General features: G+C 39.2%; 1 long non-coding RNA gene across 1 annotated transcript; it reads right to left on the bottom strand.

The window, feature by feature from the left end:
* Positions 1 to 15373: 15373 nt before the first annotated feature.
* On the bottom strand, positions 15374 to 24642 carry LOC144457922 (uncharacterized). The gene is made up of 2 exons (XR_013487528.1): positions 24539 to 24642; positions 15374 to 15776 (listed from the first exon to the last, which is right to left on the bottom strand). It is a non-coding gene; the product is annotated as an uncharacterized LOC144457922 (long non-coding RNA).
* Positions 24643 to 25376: the final 734 nt, after the last annotated feature.

Below are 25376 nucleotides of genomic sequence, written 5' to 3'. Positions count from 1 at the left end.
CATCTTTTGCAGAAACCTTTGCCAGTCCTCCTTAGTCTTAGTGTATTCTCTCTAAGACCGTCCCCAATTTATCTTGTATATTTCTAGTTTATATATAATTGCTTGCATGTTCCTTTGAAAGCATGTTTAGTCTTTTGCCTTTCTTTGTATCCTGACAGCTTAGCACAGTGGTTGGCATATAGGTAGGAGCTTAATAAATCCTTGTTGACTTGACTAGACTTGACTTTTGTAAATCATTTTTATGGAGTTCATAGGATCAAAAATATAGAGCTGGAAGAGACCTACCAAGTCATCTGGTCTAGCCCTAGCCCTTTCAATATACCGATGAGGAATTTGAAGCCCAAGGATGTTGAGTGACTTGCCCAGGGTAACACAGTAGTGAATGCCTGAGGCAGGATTTGTACCCCTTTCTGATTTCAAGCCTGGGGCTCCATCCACCCTTTCACACTGATAGCTGAAGAGAACAGTTGCTATGAATGAACCCTAAAAGCTAGACTATAGAAAGAGGAAGCAAGAGATACAAGGCGAGATTCTTGAGGAACACCAACAGGAGGAGGTCAGGGGGAGGTAGAGGAAATCATGAAGATAGTAGAATAGTTGGAAAAGTAGAAAGAGACCCAGGAGAATTAGTCACTCCTACGTCGAAGGAGGCAGCGAGGAGGAGTCAACAGGGTCCATACATACAGGACCAAGAGGATGAAGACAGAAACAGCCATAAAATTTGGGAATGAGGTCATTGGTAGTGATTTGAGAAAGTATTTGGGATAGTGTGGCAGGAAAAGAAACCACATGACAAGTGTTGGGCAAGCTGGAATGACAGCTGGGTGACATAAAACAGTCCAAGAAGTTTTTCAGGATTGAGGAAACCTATGAATGCTCCCAGGCAGATGATAAGAAAACAATGCAGAGAGAAAGACTGATGAACATGAAAGATGAGACTAAACTGTGAATCAGACCTGGATCAGGAAGCTTGGATTTTACTTTGGACCCTCTTATTAACTAACTCGGTGACCCTGGGAAAGCCATCATTTCACTATTCTGCGACAAAGTTGCCTAGAGGGTTCAGTGAGATGGCAACGTGACACAGTGGGAAGAATTCTGGACTTGGAGTCCCAGGACCCAAAATCAAATCCTAGCTCTGCCATTTTCTAGCTGTATCACCCTGGAGAAATGAAGCTTCACCACTTTCCAGCTTCAATCAATCTATCAATGTTTATTAAGTACTTACTTTGCGTCAGGCATTGAGCTAAGTGCTGGGGATACAAAAAGAGGCAAAAGACAATTCCTTCCCCTTAAGGAGCTTACAATCTAATAGAAGAGATAACATGCAAATAAGTATATACAGACAAGCTATATACAAGATAAATAGTTAGTAATTAATGGAAGGAAGACACTAGAATTAAGAAGCATTAAGAAAGACTTCTGGTAAAAGATGGAATTTTAGTTAGCACTTAAAGGAAGCCAGGGAAGTCAATAAGCAGAGTTGAGAAAAGAGAACATTCCAGCATGGGGGACAGACAGGGAAAATGCCTGGAGCCAAGTGATGGAATATCTAGTACGTGGAACGGTCTTCAGTTTCCTTATCTATAAAAAGATTGGACTAGACAGCTTCTATGATAACTTCTAGCTCTTAAAAACTATGATTTTGTGAAAAAGCAAACATATGATGCACTAGATGGCATAGTGGGTAAATTTCTGGACCTGGAATCAGGAAGATCTAAGTTAAAAATCTGACTTCACACACTTACTAGCTATGTGACCATGGGCAATTTCTTTGGCTCTCTTGGTCTTAATCGTTTTTTCTGTAAAATGTGGGTAATAATAGTGCCTATTTCACAGGGGTGTGATGTTAGGATCAAATAAGATAATATAAGGGAAATGCTTTGCAAACTTTAAAACATCATAAAATTGTTTGCTATTATTCATTTGGAAGTTAATTAAACTCAACACATCATTGACCCTCTCATACAACATCTGAATGAATTTATAAGAAGCATACACTAATATCACTTGACCATTTTCCGTACTTGCTCAGGAGTAGCTTAATTTGACAATAGAGGAGGCACCCCCCCCCACCCCTTAACGGTCTGACTTTTGGTGGCACATTCCTAACATACCGAATAAAGGAAATGCAATGACACCAATACGGACAAAAACCACTTAGACAAACTGTATATAAGATGTCCTCCAGCTTCACTCTCTCTTAATTCTAGTCCACAGTACTAGAGTTCATCAGTGGGTACTCCAGCGCCTTAAAGGTAAGTCACAGAAGTCCAGACCCAAACCTTAAGACACAGCTACTAGGCTGCTTGCCATAAAAACAAATTCTTTAATCACCTTTGAAACATTTCCTTTGATTGTATCTCTAAAGATTTTATCTGAGGAGGAAGCAACAGTTTGAAAATTGTTGCTGTCATTTCTCAGTGCTTACACATGCTCTTCATTGTTTCCAAACCAGCCTGGGTCTTACCTGGAGAAAATCTATCTTGATCAAAGACCTTGATCGACCATCATACAGTGGAACTTTCTGGTCACAGAGGTAATGGTAACATTGACTTAATTCCTAAAATCAAAGATTTTCCTCCTGAGCAGAGGTTAGAAGGTTGTTTTTTGTTGTTTTGTTTGGGGGGTTATTTGGGATGTTTTCGTTTGTTTGTTTAATTTTGTTCCAGCTCCAGGCCTTGAGAATTGTAGGATCATAGATTTAGAAGCCATACAGTTCAACCCTCCTCATTTTAATGATGAGGAAACTGAATCTAGAGGGATTAAGTGACTTGCCCAGGGCCACACAGCTAGTAAGTATCAGAGGCAGGATTTGAACTCGGGTCTTTTTTACTCCAAAGCCAACACCCTATTCACTAAGCCAAGCTGTGATTGAGAAATAAAATCATAAAAACTATGATAAAGCACTTCCTCAGTTGCTAAGGAAACGTCTCCAGGATAGAATAATCTTTACCTACCAAATCTTATGTATAGCTAGGAAAATGCATTTAATCACTTCTTACGGATCATAGGTTTAAGGCTAAAAGAGACCTTAAGAGCAACCTTCTAGTCTACTAGACTTCAAAGTGAAATGCTTAGACCCCAAGGAGTACATGAGGTAAAACATATGGTTGCAGGACCAACCAGTTGGAAAATGGGTCACATTCTGCCTACTCATGGGGTATGTCTCAAATATAATCCCACTCCCCATCTTCACCCAATATTGACTAATACTCCCTCACTCTGTCTGTCTTCTCCCACCTATTTCTCTCCTTCTGCTTCAAGCACAGGCCACATAGGCTCAAGACCACAAGGACAATTATAACTGCAAAGTGGATACCCGTACCAGCTGTCTAAGCACCATCTTGAATATTCCCTACATATCACTGTCATACTCACATCCTGTTCCTCAGATCACTTTGCATCAGCAGGAATCCCTTGCTTAGGTCTGTCTCCTCATTAAACAGATTGTCCTTCTCTTGAAATACTCTAGAAATGATAGGTGAATAAGATGAAAGGGAAAGCTTTCCCAACACTGAAATTTTCCTTCTTGGAAAGCTACATTAACAAAATTAACTAAACTATTAATTTCTAACAATTACTATTTATGGATCCACACATTTCCCCAACATCTTTTCCCAGAAGGGACTTTATATATAGAAACAACAATAACTGTAACCATAATAACAATGATGATGCGGATGATGATGATGGATAATGATGATGATGATGTTGATGATAGCTAACGTTTATGTCGCTCTTACTATATGCTAGGCATTGTGCTTTACAATTATCCTTATTTAACCATCACAACAACCCTAGGAGGTAGGAACGATTATTATCCCAACATAACAGTTGGAGAAACTGAGGCAAACAAATGTTAAGTGATTTGCCTAGGGTCACAAAGCTGGTAAATTTCTGAGGCCAGAATTGAACTAATGTCTTCCTAACTCCAGGCTCTGCTCTCTATCCCCTGTGCCAACTATCTGTCCCAAACATTTTCATTATTATTAGGAAAAGATGAATTAAAGAGGGGTTATTCATTTCACAAAAAGACTGTTTTTAAGACTTACAAGTTTATTACTAAAGAAATTTTGAGTGAAAGAACTGTTTTGAGGCTATAGAAATATTGTATCCCAAAGAGTCATGTCATATCTAACAGAAATATGGATTTAGCATTTCTCAATATAAGATAGAGATGGGTCATTACATATGATAAAGCCCTCATTAGAAATATTAGAAACAAGATGAGAAATAAAAAGAAAAAAATTAAGTGTCTTATAGAATACAGAACTCAGAAGGCCAATGGAGCTGAGAAGCTGACAGGAGCTGACAACAACTCAGAATAGCTGATTACAAATAGGCAGGCTCTACAGTTGATATGGAGAGCTGATGTGATGGGAAGAAAGCTTTGATTCTGGGAGCTGGATGAAGAGCGCAGCATCCTGTGCTGTGTAAAGAGCTGGCTAGGACGATCCACAGCTTTAGAGAAGGGAAACTCCTTAGAGGTTTACCTCCATTGCCCTTTACTGCCCTCTATGGCTTGACAGGGGAAAAAATACATCAAGAGTAGACCTGAATAGCTTTGCAGATCCCTACCTTAAAGGTAAGTGCCCTCCCTTAAAGGTAATGTTTTTAACAAAGTGTCACTGGCTCCACCCTTAGCCAAGGGGACAGATATGAAAAGCTTAATACTCAAGGCTTAAACTGAGCTTAAGGCCGCTATTAGCTAAAAGAGCCTAAACATTGCTTCAGTCACACAAGATTGACTTCCTCATCCATCCCATTAAAAGGTTATACATTGTATAATTCTAAAATTCTAACCCTATGAACCACTTCATCCCAGAACTTGTCAGTTGGAAGAGGTCCCAGCAGCCACCTAGCCCAAATCACACAGGAAAGGAATTCCCATTATAATAGACCCAACAAAAGGCCATCCAGCCTCTACTTGAAGACCCTCCAGGGAAGTCTACCACCTCTTGAGGCAGCTCATTTTACTCTTGGATAGCTCTAATTGTTATGAAGCATTTTCTGATATGAAAACTAATTTGCCTCTTCAGCTTCCCACCATTACTCCTGTTTTGTGCACTGGAGCCAAGTGGAACAAACTAAATCCTTCCTTCCATATGACAGTTAGCTTTTCTATTATTTAAACATGAGAACCCCCTCCCCCCATGTTTTCTCTCTTCCAAGATAAACATCCCCAGTTCCTTCAATTGATTTTCACAGGACATGGATTCAAGGATACTCGCCATCTTATCAATGCCGTTCTTAAACTAGGGTAATTAGGACTGAACACTATTTTCCAGATAAGGTCTTATGATGGCAGAGCACAATGGAATCATCACTTCTCTGTTTCTCAAAACTATGACCCTATTGCTAAAGCCCTAGATCTCATTAATTTATTTGACTGCTATAACTATATCTCTGTTTATATGTATATATACATATCTATGCATAGATGCACATATATGTGTGTGTATATATGTGTATATCATATATATATGTGTATATATATATATATATATATATAGAGAGAGAGAGAGAGAGAGAGAGAGAGAGAGAGAGAGAGAGAGAGAGAGAGACTCATACTGAGCTTACAGTGGCTTAGAAGACCTTAAAGGTCCTAAAAGATCTTTTTCAGAACAACTGCTTTTAAGCATGTCTCCTCCTCATAGTTATGAAACTGATTTTTTGCACCTAAACACATGACTTTACATTTATCCTTATTGAAATTTATCTTCCTTAATTCCACTAATGTTCTAATTCAGAGCCTGCAGAGCCATATTAAAATGTAACTGGAAACATTTAACAAAATAAATAAAAATATATTAATATGTAGTTTTCTAAGCCAATATGCCATGGCAGGAGTCCTTATTTACATTTTAGTCCCTCCCCACCACCTTTCTATTTGAATTTAATACCACTGCTCTAGTCTGTCAAGAACTTTTTGAGTCCTGACTACATTTACAATATTTATTCCTTCCAAATTTGTGTCATCTGCACAGGATGAGCATGGTATCCATGTCTTTGTCCAAGTCATTGACTACAAAGTGTTAACTAGTACAGAACTCTGGAGACCTCCTGCCATATTGACATTTTGCAACTGTTTTTTGAATCCTACTGTCCAACCATTTCTGAATCCATCTGATTGTACTATTCCATATGATTGTCTAATACAGGTCTTTCCATCTTCTCCAAGACAGTATCATAAACTTTATCAAAAACTTTGCCAAAATCTATGCAAACTATATGCACAGTATTCTGCTTACCTACTATATTAATAATCATGTCCAAAAAAGGAACAGAAGTTAACCTGCCTTGATCTGTTCTTTTTTTTTTTTTGGAAGCAATTGGGATTAAGTGACTTGGCCAAGATCACACAGTTAGTATCTGAGGTCATATTTGAACTCAGATCCTCCTGACTCCAGGGTTCTCTATCCATTGTGCCACCTAGCTGCCCCTATGACCTGTTCTTGATGAAGCCATACAATCACTTGGAAATAATCCCTGGTCCTCTGTCTAGATGTTAGCCAACCATGTTTTTAATTATCTATCCTAGAATTCCCCCAAGATTCAAAGTCAATATCACTTGACTTGTTTTTTGTTTGTTTTAAATTTCTCAGAAACTGAGAAAATATCTCTAGATATTTTTTCCCCTACCCGGACCAAACCTGTGATTTCATTGGTGCAGGGAACTTCAGATGAGAAAATTCCCAGCGCCAATACCATCAACACTTGCTTTTCAATTTGTTGTCTCAGTGAGTTGTCTGGAAGCATTGAAAGGTTAAGTAACTTGTCAGGGTCACTTAGCTAGTATGTATTAAAAACAGCACTTGAAGCTATACTGGGACGTGCTGGTAATACACATGCACACAGACACACACACACAAATACATACACACACATATGTCAGACTTCAGCGTTTAATCTGTAATATTGACAATTTCTCCCTCACTGTCTTAAGTCTAGACAATTAACAAAATGACTAATCAAACTATAGTTTGTAATGTTTGTCAACTTTCAAGGTGGTAACCTTACATGCTGAAAATTTAACAGTTCCCCCCCATTAGCTCTTTTCAGCTTCCAAGTTTCCCAAATAACCCAGGTCCTCCCAATTCTGAAGATAGCTTCTAATCCACTATTCCACTGTTTCTCTAGTGAGATCATTAGTTTCCTTCACCTCACTTATATCTGATAACTAGGCTGTCCAGATTTGAAGATAGAATTTTTCCCCTTTGAATTCAGTGAATACAAAACCCAAAGTTCAATGTGACTTTTCTGGTTTGGTTGAACAATTGGACCCCAGGCTGTTCTCTGAGAAAAGAATTGTATGTAAATAATTAACCGGACCTCATTAATCAGTAGTTTGGGTTTAAAGGCTGAGTGAATTCTTTTCACTTAAATCAGAAAGAGTATTTGTAGGGACATTCTGACTAAGCTGATCACACTTTAGAGATCACATAAAAGATCATGTGAAATGTAGATGACAATGTAGTATAAGGTTAAGGAAGTTTCTAAGCATGTCTTCCAACTTTCCAGTCCTGTTGGATGAATTGTTTTAAATTGTTATCTCATCAATGGGATGCTTTTTACAAATTTTGTATCTGCATAATGACTCAATACACTAAAGCTAGTCAGTAAACGTTTAGCCTGCAAAGAATGAAATAAAACATGGTAAATAGGGAGAAGAAATCCAGATTGAGTAAGAAGAAGCACCTGGAGCAGCTACGTGACTCTGCATATAGAGTGCAGAGTCTGGAGTCAGGAAGACTTATCTTCCTGCGTTCAAATCACAGTCACAGAGGTCAGACATAATTGAACAAAAGAAAGCACCTGTTGGTCCTTGATGAATTTAGTTTATCTGCTCCACCTGAACTGAATCTCAGGCTACTCAGGAACAGCAAATATGCTTACTGAGCCACTGTTAATGATCATGCAGAACAAGAAAAGTGCTTCAGGACTGGAGAAGGGCAGAGGTCACCAATCAATAAACATTTTCTAAGGGCCTACTGTATGCCAAGTAGGGCAGCTAGGTGGTGCAGTGGATAGAGCTCTGGCCCTGGAGTCAAGAGAACCTGACTTCAAATCTGGCCTCAGATACCTACTAGCTGTGTGATCCTGGGCAAGTCACCTAACCCTGTTTGCCTCAGTTCCTCATCTGTAAAATGAGCTGGAGAAGGAAATAGCAGACCACTCTAACATCTCTGCCAAGAAAATCCAAAATGGGGTCATTGAAAAGTCAGATGTGACTGAAATAACTCAATGACAACAATATTCCAAAAAAGTATATTGTGTATATATGTGTATACACATCCACCCCTCCCCCCACATATATATACATACACACACATATGTGTATATATATACATATATATATGTATATATATACACACACACACGTGTATGTATGTGTTTTAAAAGCACTTAGCATAGTGCTGGGTACATATCTATACGTAAAATGATATTCCTGATGGGTTTTTTTATAAATATTGTCTCATTTTATCCTCACCACTATCATGGTGAGTAGGTATGGCTACAGTTGAGAAGACTGAGGCAAACAAAGATTACATGTAGTAAACATGTGAGATCTCATTTGAACTCTGGTCTTCTAGATTCCAGCCCAGCACTCTCTTCACTGCAACACCAGTTGCCTCTGTAATATCTAAGTATACTAAAATTTATCCATTCAAATGAATGCTTTTCTTCAACGTATTCACAAACACATACCTTTTTCATTATTTCCATTATTATTACCTATTTCCAATTATTTAAGTTATTTTAGAAACTTCTCATCAGAAATGGTCTTCAGTACCAGTTTATGTGTTATGCTGAAAGAAAGAAAGAAAGAAAGAAAGAAACAAACAAACAAACAAACAAACAAACAAGGAAGGAAGGAAGAAAGAAAGAAGACAGTTTTATTATTACTCTGTGGTCCCATCTTGTTTTTGACCATGAATGATGTCATCTAGCTTAATCACTGGATTACCTTCCTTATTCACCCAATTTGGCTCCATGCAACTTAATAAAGTTTCCAAAAATTGACACCATCCCCAAAGCATGAAAATTGGCTATTCCTCAGAGTACTCAAAAGAATATTCTGTGGTTCTAATGACAGTTCCCAAGTAAAACTCAAAAGTGAGTTAAGTGATGACAGCATTGTTGCACTAGGCATGTATGGTCCCCTGAGGTGACTGTTTTGAAGGGTACAATGCTCATTTAGATGTGTAATTTCTAGTATATTTATAATTCCAGCATATTTGTATTTATTTTTAAAAAGTCTTCTCTTCAAATCATACCTTGTACCTGATTTAGGAATATCATTCATACAATGTATATGAATCGTACAGTATTTTAATAACATCATTAAATCCTTTATCTATACAGCCATTTCTTCTATGTCTAGCCTTTAACTGAAAGAAAAGTGTGAAAAATGGTATCACTGTGAAGGGAAACATTGAGGTTTCAGTCAGAAGAGATTCTTCATTCTGTACAGTGTAAGAAACTGAAACAAGTTTGGGGAAGTATTTCTAAAATCTCATTTGTCTCTGAGTAATAAATAGCCCTTAAAAACCCAAATACTTCATAAGAAATGAATCTGAACTGACTTGTTATTCCTCTACAGATTGTGTCAAGGCCATCACCTTTCTAGACTATGTACTTCTCTTCTTCATCCTGAAGGGGAAAAAAAAGACTTCTACTAGAATAGATGAAACACTGGACCAAATGACCAGGGTTCAAGTCCTAACTTTGCTACTCCTTAGCTGTGTGACACTGGAAAAGTCATTTCTTCTCCCTTCCCAGAGCCATGGAGATCCAAACGGCAGAAATTTGCTCAGATTCTGATAGCAATGTTGCAGTACAACAGAGCTCATTTAGAGACTGGAGGAACAGATCACATGTGTGGCTGTGTGATGTTCTGTTAAGTCTGGGCAAAAGAGTCTAACATCCTGCTCGAGCCAGTTCTGTCCCTCGAAAAGGCATTTGGGACAGAGACTAAGGCTAATGAATTGTGAATTGCCTAGCATAGAAGGAGATTGAAACACTTTGAAATCTAACCCCCAGAAAAACCACCATCAAAGGGAAGGGAGTCAGAAAGTAAGTAATAGGAGGGGAAAAAAAAGACCCAAATTACAAAAGATCTCAGAAGGAAGAAAAACCAATGAAAGACCTTGTGCATAAGCAGACAAACCAACAGGTTTGTATTAATGCATTGATTAATTAATAAATGTATTACTACCAGAAAGTGGTATGGTCTCCAGATCAAGTAAGAAAGTCCAGGCCTCTATGAATAAGTATTGCATGGAAAATGAATTAATATCTAACGAGGCAGAGGATCCTTTAGATTCCCAAGAGACCAGAGAAACCACAGCAAGATGTTCTTGAATGGCTTAAGAGAGAAATAATAGTTATGAAGGCAGAATGTATGGCCCACTCAGCGAAAATAATTGGAAAAATAGAAAAACTTGAACCCATGGCGGCAAGTCTCACCAAAGAAACAAAAGATAAGGGATTGGGAATGCAAATATGTGGAAGTAAAGGACAATTTAAAAGAAGAGAAGCAAAAAGCAATGACAATAAAATAAAGCACGATCTCCATACAAGCAATACATGTTGATCTTGTTGACAAGATACTTAGAGACAGCTTAGGGATTATAGGGCTCCCAAACAAAACTAACATGTAAAAAAATAACTTGGATACCATGATGCAAGAAATAATATGAGAAAAAAAAAAAGCCCAGAACTTTGCAACACAGAAAGAAACTGTTCTCCAAGAAAAAAAAATCAACCAACCAACTCTATATTGCAATAATAGAAATGGTAATCTTATTCCAAATAACTACAAAATAAATAAAATACTTGTGGATTAATTTATAAAATACACAAAAGACTTGTATAAATTCAATTACAAAGTCCATTTTACAGAAACAAAGAACAACTGATATAGCTGAAGGAAGAGTCAATGATCACGGATACTGTCTATGACAATATAATAAAAATGATAGGACTACTAAAGTTTATTTAAACTTTTAATGCTATGCTAAGAAAATTACCTAAAGGACATACTATTGTTGAGTCATTTCAGGTGTATCTGACTCTTTGTGAGTCATTTGGGATTTTCTTGGCAAAGACACTGGAGTGGTTTACCATTTCCTTCTCCAGCTCATTTTATAGATGAGGAAACAGGTGAGGCAAACAAGGTTAAGGTCACACAGTTAGTAAGTGTCTGAGACTGGATATGCACTCACGAGAATGAGTCTTCCTGATTCGAAGCCCAGTGTGCCACCTAGCTTCCCAAAGAACATACTATAGAACTTGATCAAAAATTTTAACATTCATTTAGAAAAATATTTTTCTTTGTGTCCCTGGTGCATAGCACAGTGCTTTGTACATAGTAGACACTTGATAAATGTTTAACTCAAGAGTTCTTAAGCTTTTTGCATCGTATGCACTTTTGATAGTCTAGTAAGCCTGTGAACCTCTGTTGTTAAATGCATAAAACAAAATTATATAGGGTTACAAAGGAAATCAATTATTTTAAAAGAGTTATCAAAATATTGAACTAAAATATTCACATACCTAACACTAAGAACCCCTGGTCTTATTGAACATATATTAGTTCATCTGTCCATTGGATTCTGTATGATACAATCCATGCGGCTTCAATTACAATGGTAGGAGTCTGGTTCAGACTAACTCCATTGTTCCTAATAAAGCTAATTTTGTGGAAAAAAAAGTGAATAAAGGACAGGTGAAGACAGAGTAGTATCCAGAATATGTTTATTATTACATTTAGCAATAAGTTCTACAAGAAGTTGGTGATTAGTCCAAATTAGAGAGGTATTGTTGTTTTGTTAACTGTGGAACTTGCTGACTCCTGCATCAGTAGCAAAGGCTTTTTTTTTTTGGCAAGTCATGCATATTTTCCATTTTGTAGATGATGGAATTGTTCTTGGGCAATAAGCAAGTGATGCTTTAGTGCCATCCGGCATTCCGTAGTCAAGTATAGTCCTAACACTGTGGGGTATTGTGTCAGTGCTCAGAAGCAATGGCTTGTGTCCACTGTAATGGATAAGCTTAGACTCAATCACTGAAAACTGTTTAACATTCTAAAATATGTCCTTCAGCCAGTGAGCCCAATACCACAGAACACCTCTTCCTAATAGTATATGGTATATCAAAAAAGCCATTGCCTCTGAGGAGGTCCTGGGTGCAGATTCCACCTATATCTCTGGCTACCTGTCTGACATTGGACAAGTCACTTAGCCTCCTTGGGCTTTAGTTTCCTTACCTGTAAAATGAAAAAGCTGTACTTGACTAGACAGTTTCTGAGCTCCTTGCCAGTTCTAGAGTTATGATCCTTTGATCCTATGCCTCAGTAATGCTGACTTTGGAGATGGAGCATGGTAGAATTTATATGGGACCAGAAAGGGTTTAAGTGCTTGCTCTGATCCCTTTTTTTTTTAATAGGTCATGGACTGAACATCCCTTATCTTGGGTGGGCGGGGAGCAGTGAAGACCAACAGCAATGATGCAATTATTTGGCAATCTTCAAAGGTGACACTGGACTTTCTTTTCTAAGGACCTTAGAGACAAATAGTGTGGTGTAGAAGAAAGAACATTGACTCTGGAGGCAGAGAGCCTGGGGTCAACTATCTAGTCTGTTTCTTACTAGCTGAATGACCTTGGTCTGTTCACTAGATCAAATAATGTGGTGTTTGTAAAGTGCTGAGCACAGTGTTTGGCATATGGTAGGTACTTAACAAATGCTTATTCCCTTCCCTTCCCTTCATTAGGTCTTAATCACTTTGAACCTCAATGTTTTCTATGTTGGGTCTGTCTATTTACTCCAACCCCCTAATTTTGGTTATAGAGAAACTGAGACCAAGAGGAGGGACTCTCACATGGAAAGTTGGGAGCAGAGATAATCATTGAATCAACAAGCATTTATTAAGCACCTATCAGAAGCAATATAGCAGACATGGAGTCAGAATGAGCTGGATTGAAATCTCGCCTCTGACACTTAGCTGTGTCAGTTTTATAACTCACTCCCTAAGCCTCCCTTTGTTTTCATTTGAGGGGATAGAACTAAATGATGTCTAAGGTTCCTTCCAGATCTAAATCTACGAGCCTGTGATCCAATGCCCTGCTCAGTGCCAGGCACCGAGAATATAAAGGTAAATTAAAAAATGAAGGAACTCACATTCTATTAGGGGAAAACAACACACACACATGAAACAGTGGAATAAAATGCTAACTGTCAGAGGACCTAGCTTGGACTCCCAGCTCTGCCACTCACTAACTATATGACTTAAGTAAGCCACACAACCTCCCTTGACCCAGTTTCTTCATCCGTAAAATGGGCACTTAAACAAAATGGCTACTGAGGGCCATCTCCCACCTCTAGATTTATGCTCTTTCATCCTATTTAAACAATCCAAAAATACATAAGACTTATTTTAGCTACAGGAATTGGGAAATCGTTGAGTCAGTTCAGTCATGCCCGAACTCTTCATGACCCCATTTAGGGTTTCCTTGGCAAGGATACTGGAGTGGTTTGCCATTTCCTTCTCTAGCTCATTTTACAGATGAGGAAACTAAGGCAAACAGGGTTAAGTCATTTGCCCGGGTCACACAGCTAGTAAGTAGCTAAGATTGGATTTGAACTCAGGAAGATGAGTCTTCCTGATTCCAAGCCCAGTGCCGTAATCACCGTACTACCTAGCTGCCCTGGACTTAGGAAAAGGCTCATGTACAAAGTGGCCTTTGAGGGGCAGCTAGGTGGTGCAGTGGATAGAGCACCGGCCCTGGATTCAGGAGGACCTGAGTTCAAATCCAGCCTCAGACACATAACGCTTACTAGCTGTGGGACTCTGGGCAAGTCACTTAACCTAATTTTCCTCACCGGAAAAAAAAAAAGTTGCCTTTGGGCTGTGCTTTGAAGGAAACTATGTATTCAAAGTGAAAATGATGAGGGAAAGCATTCCAGACATAGAAGACACACTGTACAAGTACAGGGAGTCATGAGATTGAGTGGTATAAACAGGGAATACCACTAGTAGATCTATTTGTCTGGACCACAGAATGCATGAAGAGGAAGAATATACAATAATTCTGGTGTGACAATATACACAACACTTCTGCTGGTTTGTTTGCCCTCTTCTCCTGTATGTCTTATTCTTGTCAGAATGTGAGATCCTTGAGAACTGAGACCTGTATAGCCTTTCTACCTATATCTGCACAGCAGCATACAGAAATCTTGCACCTCAAATTGGCTACTGGGTATCTTAAATTTAATAAGTCCAGAAACAAACTCATTATCTTTCCCTCTCAAACCCTACTTTCTTTCTAACTTCCCCAGTTACTGTGGAGGGTACTACCGCCCTGCCAATCACTCAGGCTTTCAATCTAGATGTCATCCTTAACTCTTCACTCTCTCTCATCCCCCCCCATATTTAATTATTTGTCAAATCCTATAGTTCTACTTTTATGAAATTTTTCATATATGTCAGATCTCTCCTCTGACACTGCCACCACCCTGGTTAAAGCCCTTTTCAACTCACACTTTTGCTATTGAAAAAGGCTATTAGATAACCTATATCAGATTGTGTGCCATCTTGGGGAGGGGAGAGGGGAAGGAAGGAGGGAGAATAATCTGGAACTCAAAATCTTTCAAAAAATGAATGTTGAAAATTATTTTTAAATTTCATTGTAAAAAATAAAATACTATTAATAAATTATTTAAAGAAAAAAAAAGACTATTGTTGGTCTCCCTGACTCAAGTCTCTCCCAAATCCAGCCCATCCACCATTCAGCTGCAAATTGATCTCCCTAAAGCTTAAGTGTGATCATGTCTCCTCTCTATTCAATCAACTCCACTGGCACCTTGTTGCCTTCACAATCAAATATAAAATCCTCTGTTTGGCTTTTGAAGCCTTTTATAATCTGACCCCTTCCTACCTTTCTAGCCTTCTTTCTATACCTTACTCTCTTACTCTGTGAACCATGTGAACTTTTCCAGTCTTCCTTAATCTAAGTGTCTTCCCTCTAAGATTTTCTCCAATTTACCCTATACATATTTTGTTTGTACATAATATTTTGCATATCATCTCTCCCATCAGACCACGAGCTCCTTAAAGGCATGTACTATATTTTGCCTTTGTATTCCCAGCACTTAGAACTGTACCTAGCACATAGTAGTTGCTTAATAAATGTTTTTTTCACTCATTCTTCCCTAAGGGGATCCTAGCCTAAGCTCAGGTATATGCAACCAGGTTTAGTCCTAGTGGAGTCTGACCTCTGTCAAACTCTGAAGATAAAAGAGCCACAGAGGTTATTACACCAACTGTTAACTCTGAAAAATAAAATAAAACCAAAGAGGTCCCAGAAGTCATAGACAAAAAGCTTTCTTTATTCCATTAGAAGAGGGAAACTAGACACACATGATGAGGTCTCCTTTAAGACCAAGAAGACCCTCAAAGCAGCGAGGCTAAGTCTTGATACATATGGTTGTGGCTAGACAGAGAGCTAGGAAGTGAGGTATAGCCATAGCAGTGAAGGCGTAACAGCGACAATGAGAGAAGTTTCATTTAGAGCAGGGCTTCATGACCATAAGGTGGTTCCTGCCAGTGCTAGTCTGAGCTCAAGGACCGCCTGGGGCTGGTGTGAAACAATTCTGTGATTTTGCTGCAGCAGAGTTCATCCAAAGGGTGAGTGCAAAGGATTTTGTTGCTATGTCAAGTTCAGGGTACAGCATGCTTCCTGGGCCTTAGCTCTGGAAAATACAGTGTCTCCTAATAGCAAAAAGAGAGGAGTGAAAAGGGAGGAGTGATCTTGGCATGGGGATCCTGAGAACAGGGTGAAGATCTTTTCTTGAACTCTCTGGTTCTTTATACCCTCTCCACCCCACCATAGCCCCAGGGAAAGTCACTTAAGGTAGGTTTTACTCATATATAGGATCTCTCCAATGGTAGAAAGTAGAGAAGTATTCAATATAGGATGAAAGTCATGCAAAGGATTGCTATTTCTTTCTTTCTCATAAGAGAAATGGTTGACAAAAAAAGATTCACAAGCCACATTAACCTAAAAAAAAACTTTTAAAAGGTAGAAGTAACATAACTCTTCAAATTCGTTTAGAAGATGAAAATTTAAACATCAGAACATGAAACATTTTACAGGACTTTTGAAAATTTTACCTTCACTTCAGCTCTACATCATTTCTAAACAATTCCCATGGGGCAGCTAGGTGGCCCCAGTGGATAGAGCACCGGCCCTGAAGTCAAAGGACCTGAGTTCAAAATCTGATCCCAAACCAAACACTTGACACTTACTAGCTGTGTGACCCTGGGCAAGTCACTTAACCACAATTACATATGGGGGGGAAAAAATCAATTATCACAGAGTTCATGTCTTCTGATAAATGAAGACAGAATTTAAGGTCCCTCTTCCTGACCACGATCTACTTCTCCAAGAAGGAGGTAATTGCAGAATACTTCTGGGGGCAGTCAGTTCCAACTGAGGGACCAAGCAACTCTGGACCTTACTAAGCAATGGACATACTGTTGAACTTGGAGACAGGACAGGAACACCTGGGTTCAAATTCCCCCTCAGACCTTTTATTCACTATGTGACCATGGTAAGTCTCTAAATTCTGCCTGCCTCAGTTTCCTAATCTGTTTTTGTTGTTGTTGTTGTTTTGGCTAGGCAATGGGGTTAAGTGACTTGCCCAGGGTCACACAGCTAGTAAGTGCTATGTGTCTGAGGCTGGATTTGAACTCAGGTCCTTCTGAATCCAGGGCCGGTGCTCTATCCATTGCACCACCTAGCTGCCCCTCAGTTTCCTAATCTGTAAAATTGGATAATAGCACCTACCTTTCAGGGTTGTTGTAAGGATAAAATGAGATAATATATGTAATTTGTTGTTGTTGAGTTGTTTCAGTCATGTCTGACTCTTTGTGACCTCATTTGGGTTTTTCCTGGCAAAGATACTGGAGTGGTTTTCCATTTCCTTCCCTAGCTCATTTTATATATGAAAAAAAAAACTAAGGAAAACAAGGTTAAGGGACTTGTCCAGGATCCCACAGCTAGGAAGTGTCTGAGGTCACATTCAAATTCAGATTATACTGACTCCAGGGCCACAGCTCTGTCCACTGTGCCACTAGCTGGGGATACAAAGAAAGGTAGAAGATAGCCCCTGCTCTGAAGGAACTTGCAATCTAATGGGGAAATAGATAGACAGACAGATAGACAGACAGACAGATAGATAGAAAGAAACATACATACATATAATTATATAACATACTTTCATGCATACATACATGCATACATATACATGCACACATATTTACACTCTGTGTGTGTGTGTGTGTGTGTGTGTGTGTATTTGTTGTTTGTTCTTTGTGCTCAAAGAATACCAAAATGACATCATGATGTTATTGTCATGGTATAGTGTGTCTGGCTGTGGCTGATTAGACCCATATAAGCTCAGAATGCTCTACCCCAGGTCATATGACCATGTGGGAGGAAGATGTCTCTAAATTTGCACATCTTACATTTCTTTTGAGCAACCAAATTCTACTTTGCTCATGGAGCACAGCACTTTATTTGGTGCAGGCACACCATGCTAATAATCCTGTGCCAGCATCTCCCATGTCTCACAATCAATCAGAGTTCTTCAGAGAGACCTTGAAAGTTCCCTTGTATTGCTTCTTCTTACCACCATGTGAGTCCTTGCCTTTTTTTCCTACCATCTTGTCTCTATCCCCCTACCAAAAGACTCAGAGAATTCACACTAGGCAAGCACTCTCCCAAATTACCCCCCAAAACAACTTTAATTTTGTAGTGGCAGAACCACACAAAAAGGCAGTATGAAACAATTTTCCAGCCCGAGACAACTTAGAAGCTCCACAGGAAAGGAATGTCACACTGGGGTGGGCGTAGACCACAGCCCCAGCAAACCAGAAGTAGTCCTTGGTGGCAACTGAATCAGTGGTCGGTGATGGTAGGAGGATTAGACAACTGGTCGGAAGGAAATTATAGGAGTCTCTTTGCTGGCACCAAGTGCGGTGCTCTGTTGCATTGCCCGTCCTCAGATCAAGATCATAGTCCTGAGTTGTAGTTCCAGAGTAAGGAGGAGCACTAGCACACCAGAACTTGCAGTCACAGGGAAACAGGGGCTCTGGTCACAGTTCTAGGGCAGAAAGGAGTGCTTCTGATTGCTCACAGACCAGAGCACAGGCCATGAGAGTAGTAAACAAAGTAATAAGCTCTCCTTGGATCATATCACCTTGGAAGAAATAAAAACTTGCAAACCCTCAGAATTAGCTCTGAAAACAGCTGCACCAAAAAACCCTGAAGCTTGAGACACGGCCCTCTCCACCCCAGAAACAGAGGCCAAATGATACATGTAAGTCCTAAGAGCTTTTTTTTAAACATAAAATTAAAAGTCAAGAGCAAAAGTCTGGAAAAATGAGCAAGCAGCAACAAAAAGAAGATGACCATAGAAAGTTGCTATGGTGACAGAGAAGATCAAAACACAAACTCAGAAGAAGACAGCAAAGTCAAAAATGCTACATCAAAATTTCAAAGAAAAATATGAATTGGTCTCAGGCCCAAAAATAATTTCTAGAAGAGATCAAAAAGAATTTTTAAAATTAGAAAGAAAGGTAAAGGAAAATTGCAGGGGGAGGAAATTAAAACAATGCAAGAAAATCTTGATAAAAGAGTCAACAAGGGGCAGCTAGGTAGCTCAGTGGATAGAACTCTGCCTTGGAATCAGAAAGACCTGAGTTCAAATCTGGCCTCAGACACTTGACACTTACTAGCTGTGTGACTCTGGACAAGTCACTTAACCTCGATTGTCTCACCAAAAAAAAAAAAGAATCAACAACTTGATAAAGGAGGCAGAAAAAAATTCTGAAGAAAATAGTACCTTAAAAACCAGAATAGGCCGAATGGCAAAAGAAACACAGAAATCTACTGAAGAAAAGGAATCCTTCAAAATAAGAATTGGCCACATGGAAAAAGACATACAAAAATTCGCTAAAGAATAGAATTCCTTAAAAAGTAGAAATAGCCAAATGGAAAAGGAGGAACAAAAATTCACTGAACAAAATAAGTCCTTAAAAATTAGAATTAGGCAAGTAGAAGCTAATGATTCCATGAGACATCAAGAAATACTAAAACAAAATCAAAAGAATGAAAAAATAACAGACAGTGTGAACTATCTCATTGGAAACATAACTGATCTGGAAAGTAGACCAAGGAGAGATAATTTAAGAATAATTGAATTGCCTAAAAGCCATAATAAGAGAAAAAGAGCCTGGACATCATTTTTCAAGAAATTATTAAGGAAAACTGTCCTGATATTCTAGAACCAGAGGGGAAAATAGAAATTGAAAGAATCCACCAATCATCTCCTGAAAGAGATCCCAAAATGAAAACTCCCCGGAATATTGTAGCCAAATTTCAGAGCTCCCAGGTGAAGAAGAAAATATTGTAAGAAGCCAGGAATAAACCATTCAAATATCATAGAGCCACAGTTAGGATAAACAAGATTTAGCAGCTTCTACATTAAAGAATCAAAGTGCTTGGAATACGATATTCTGGAAAGCAAAGGAACTAGGATTGCAACCAAGAATCACCTGCCTAGCAAAACTGAGTATAATCCCTTAAAAGAAAAATGAATATTCAATGAAATAGAAGATGTTTAAGCATTCCTGGTGAAAAGACCAGAGCTGAATAGAAATAATGACTTTCAAATACAAGATTCAAGAGAAGCCTAAAAAGGCAAACAGAAAAGAGAAATCACAAGAGATTCAATAAGGTCACACTGTTTGCATTTCCACATGGGAAGATGACGCTTGTAAGTCCTAAGAACTTTCTCATCATCAGGACAGTTAGAAGGAGGATGCATAGATAGAGGGCATGGGTGTCACTTGAATATGATGGGATGATATATAAAAATACAAAATTAAGGGAAATTAAGGAGTGAGAAAGAGGTATGCACTGGGAAAGGGGAAGAAAGAGGTAGAATGACACAAATTATCTTACGTAAAAGGACACGTAAAAGCTTCTACAGTGGAGGGGAACATAGTGGAAGTTGGGGAGAGCACTTGAACCTTATTCTTGTCAGAATTGGCTCAAAGTGGGAATATCATACACACTCAGTTGGATATAGAAATTTATCTTACCTTATAGAAAAGTAGGAGAAGAAAGAGATAAGACAAGTGTGTGAGGGTGCTGATAAAAGAGAGGGCAGATTAGGGGAGGTGGTAGTCAGAAGGAAAATACTTTTGAAGATGGACAGGGTTATAGGAAAGAGAGAATAGGATGCACAAGGTGGGGGAAATAGGATGGAGGGAAATACACAGTAATCATAACTGAAAAAATATACAATAAGTTTCCTTAATAAAGGCTTCATTTTTCAAATATATAGAGAACTGAGTCAAATCTACAAAACTGAGTCATTCTCCAATTGATAAATGGTCAAAGGATATGTACAAACAGTTTTCAGACAAAGTAATCAAAGCTATCTATAGTCATATGAAAAAAATGCTCTAAATTACTATTGATTAGAAAAATGCAAATGAAAACAACTGTGAGGTACCACCCCACACTCATCAGAATGGCTAATATGACAGAAAAGGAAAATGATGAATGTTGGAGGGGATGTGGGAAAATTGAGACACTAATGCACAGTTGTAAACTGATTCAACCATTCTGGAGAGCAATTTGGAACTGTGCTTAAAGGGCTATAATACCATGAATCCCCTTTGACCCAGCAATACTGCTACTAGGTCCGTGTCCCAAATAGATTAAAAAAAAAACCAAGGAAAATGACCAATATGTACAAAAATATTTATAGCAGCTCTTCTAGTGGTGGCAAAGAATTAGAAACTGAGAGTATGCCCACCATTTGGGGAATGGCTGAAAAAAATTACAGTATATGATTTTTATGGAACACAAATGTATTGTGAGAAATGATGGGCAGAATGTCCTCAGAAAAAGCGGGAAAGATTTATATGAACTGTTGCAAAGTGAAATGAGCAGAACGAGGAGAATTGTACACAGTAACAACAATATTGTCTAATGATCATCTGTGAATGACAACTATTCTCAGCAATCTGATGATCCAAGACAACTCTGCAGGACTTACGATGAAAATACATCCCTGGAAAGTATACTTTCAAGGTAAGTGAACTTATCCACAGCATTCAATATTTCTTCCTTTGCCATAACTCATGGTTCCATGGGTGGATGGTGTGGTGATAGCGTTAGAGAACTTGTGTTTTCTTGGTGTTATTTGTTGGATCAAAATTAACACAAGCTGCAGAGAATCAATCCATACTTTGTTGCTTCTCAGCCTCAAAGTCTACAATAAGTGCACAATCATCTATGAACAAAAACCTATGCACCAGCTTTCCCTCCATTTTCGTCTTAGCTTTTAACCTTTTCAAGTTAAGTAATTTACCGTTAATGCAGTAGTTGACCTTAATGTCTTTTTGTCCTCATTGAAGGCATCTGACAACAAAGCTGAAAACTTCATGCTAAAAAGCATGGGAGCGAGTATTCAAGTCCAGAACCCATGCAAGCGTGCCGTCATGCAAGTGGCATACAATACTGATGAACTTCTCCGGGAAACAAAATTTTGCCTGGAAATGATATTCCACAGGCCCACAAGACTGACAATGTCAAAGGCCTTGGTTAGATCAACAAACATTGTGTACAGACCTCTGTTCTTCTCCTGGCATTTCTCCTGGAATTGTATGTGCATATGCATGGATGTATGTATACATATATATTGACATATACATGCATTCATACCTATGTAGTCATATATTCCAACCTCCTCTTTTTAATGATAAGGAAACTGAGACCTAGAATGATTAAGTGACTTGTTCAAAGACATATGAGGATAAGCACCAGAACCAGAATTTGAAGCTACATCCTCTGACTTCACATCAACCACTTTTCCCATTATTCTACACTTAACTCACAGGTCAAACCTAAGCTTTAGGAATATCAGTTTGGCAGTGGAGAGGATGAATTGGAAAGGGGAAAGACTAGGAAGACCAATTAAGAGGCTATTGCAATATTCTATGCAAGAAACGATAAGTTTCTAACCTGGGATGGTGGCCAAATAGAAGGAGTGAAATGTGGTGGAGATTAAGTTGTCAAGATTTACTGAGGAGTTGAGGATGATTCTAAGATTTAAAAGCCTGTGTGGTAACAAGGATGGCGGCATAGAAATAAAGAAGGTTACAGAGAGGGTGAAGGTGGGGGGGGGTGGAGAAAGTAAGAGGAAAGATAGTGTTCTGTTTCATATATGTTAGATTTTCAATGCCTATGGAGCATGTAGTGGAAAATGGAAAATGGTGGAGTTCAGGAGAGAAAATAGGGCTGAATATTTGTATGCATGTATACATACATACATACACACACACATATATATATATATATACACATACACATACACATACACACACATACACATACACATACACATACACATACACACACACATACACATACACATACACACACACATACACATACACATACACATACACACACACATACACATACACATACACACACATACACATACACATACACATATACATACACACACATACACATACACATACATATACATATATATACACACACACATACACATACATATACATATATATCTACATATACATACACATACATATTTTGGGGAGTCATCTGCGTGGAGATGGTGATTGAATCTGTGGGAGTTAATAAGACTGCTGAAAGAGAAGCTATAAGACATGTCCACAGTTAAGGAGTGGGTCATGGATGATGTTCTAGCAAGGGAGACAGGGAAGGGCAGTCAAATGGATGGAAGGAGCACAGAGACAATGAGGGTCATGAAAACCCAGAGGTGAGAGAACACACAGGATGAAAATGTGTTCAACAAAATCAAATGCAGAGAAGTCAAGGATAAGAGGGACAGCTAGATGGCACAGTGGATAGAGTATGGGGCATGGAGTCAGGAAGACATGAGTTCAAATCTGGCCTCAGACACTTACTAGCATGTGAACCTGGGCAAGTTACTTAACCCTGTTTGCCTCAGTTTCCTCATCTGTAAAATGAGCTAGAGCAGGAAATGGCAAACCTCACCAGTGTCTTTACCAGGAAAACCTTAGATAGGGTCCCAAAGAGTCAGACTCAACTGAAATGACTCAAAAACAACCAATAATTGGTTGACCTTTCACTAAATCCCCACAGCCACCTGGCTAATCACTTAACCTCAAACTCTTGCTCATGCCCATACTTTCTCTAGTCTCATCTCTCACTATTTAAACTGTACCCATCAGCCAGACTAGTCTACATCCTGCCTCCTAAAAGGCATTATGAAAATTCACACCTCTACATTTTTGTTCTCTGTCCTTTCTGTTTATCCAAAGCTACCTCATTCTTCCCGACTCAGCACCGGGCTCACCTCCTCCAGGAAGTGTTCTCTGATCACACCAACCCTAGGATCTCTTTCTCCTCTGTACTTTCACAATCCTTAATGCCTACATCACTCATTCATTTGGTATTCTATACTTTTTGCCTGCTACTGTTCCTTGATTTTTCATGCTCCCACATCTTGTTTTCCTAGCAAAATTCTTAGCTCCTTGCAAGCACAAATGGCATATGACCCAAGGCTTAGCTTAAAAGATGGTCAATAAATTTCTGGGTCAATTATGGTTGGAAGAGGCACTGAGATGAAGGAAAATAATCCATGAAAATTCAAGGCTATGAGTAGTTTAGTCCTACAGTCTCAGAGCAGGGCACAGTGACTCGGAGATAGGATGACCATGGGATAGGGTGACCACATAAAGAAAGATTGAATTACTCTTGGCATCAGCTCAACCAAGTGCCTTAGCAAGGTGCATGCGGTTTCTTCTTTACCCCAGCACAGGTAACATTGTCAGTCAAGCACCCTTGGGAGATTTAACCCCTCCTCCTCATCTCCTGTCCCCTCCTGACCTCTCCCAAGCCTCCTGCTAAGGAAAGGATCAACAGATCAACACCACCTTTGAAAAAGCCTTTAGCTTGTTTGCTCTGAGTGTGGCTGTTTATCGTTTCCTGAACAAGTCGCTAAAGAGCTGCTGTTCTTGCTTCTCCTTTGAGAACAGCCCCAGAAGCATTAGACAGCTCTGGCCAAGACCCAGCAGCATTCCCTGGTAGCACCACTGACCAACAACTGTAAGACAGAGAATCCAGGCCAGGGTACTGGGGCAGGAGGAATTGTCATTAAATTCAGAGGGCTGGAAGGGACCTCAGAAAGCATCCATCTAAGGACCACATTTTATAGAGAGAAGCAGCCAAAGGTTAAAGAAGAAAAGTGATTTTTTCCAAACTCTTATAGTAGTGTCAAGGTTAGAAACCAAGTCCAGCCAGGCCTACATCCCTCCCGCCATGATATACAAATGCCCCCTTTGGGGGTGACTTACTTTTTTAGTCATAAAAACCGTAGCCAATTAAAAAAAAGAGAGAGAAAAAAGCTCTCACTAGCCCAAGCCTACCATTAACTTACCTATCTCTGCCTTGGCAGAACACCATGTCTTTCCAAACCTTGTAGGTAGGAGTGGTGATTTTTAATCCTAACATAGCCATGGGAAATTGGAGGGCTTGGTTTTTTGTTTTGTTCTATTTGGGGGGGTGAGGGGAGTGGAGGAGGATATTAAACAAGTACAATGTACAAGAGGAGCTTACAAGGTGAGCCGGGGCAAAGGAGTCTCAGTCCACATTGGACATATGACTCCAAAGGCCTCTGGCCAAATTGAGCAACTTATTTTCCCCTTCTGTAAAGGGCAGATCTGCCAGGCTGGCAAATTTCCTTCCCCTTACAGAGGGCTGCTGAAATCCCTTTCTGATGCCTCATTGTGGTATGGGGGTGATTCTTAGTTCTTTAAGACTATGCCAGCAGAGCCTAAGTTCTGTCAGAACACACCAAGCTGAGAAGGCCCCAGGTATGAGCCTGGTGTTGGCCTAGCATCAGAGAACCAGAAGGTTGGCCATCAGGTAATGAACCTCATGGCAACCTATGAATCTCTCTCCTGAGGCATAGGGGGCTGCCATCTGTATACCTGAATATAATCAATAATTAGTATAAAGATTTTGAAGTACTGGTATTAAAGGGGAGGAAAGCCAGGCTCCATGGGGTGCTTCTAAACATCACAGACCCCCAAACCCTATTGCTGGACCTAGACATGGCCTAGGGCTTGAAGGGGGAACAATCATACAGGACAGCTTCCAAGAGCAGGTTTCCTTTCCTTCTTTCATATTAGAGAGCCTTTGGCCAGGGCTGGCTTTGGCAAGCTCTTGAAAAAGTATTTTTCCAGATATCATAGAACCTAAGCCATTTTATTTCA

The sequence above is a fragment of the Phascolarctos cinereus genome, unplaced genomic scaffold (assembly GCF_003287225.1).
Source record: "Phascolarctos cinereus isolate Bilbo 61053 unplaced genomic scaffold, phaCin_HiC Scaffold_5;HRSCAF=322, whole genome shotgun sequence".
Taxonomy (NCBI): Eukaryota; Metazoa; Chordata; class Mammalia; order Diprotodontia; family Phascolarctidae; genus Phascolarctos; species Phascolarctos cinereus.
Note: the sequence above shows the minus strand (reverse complement) of the source record. Positions and strands in the feature narration are given on the sequence as shown.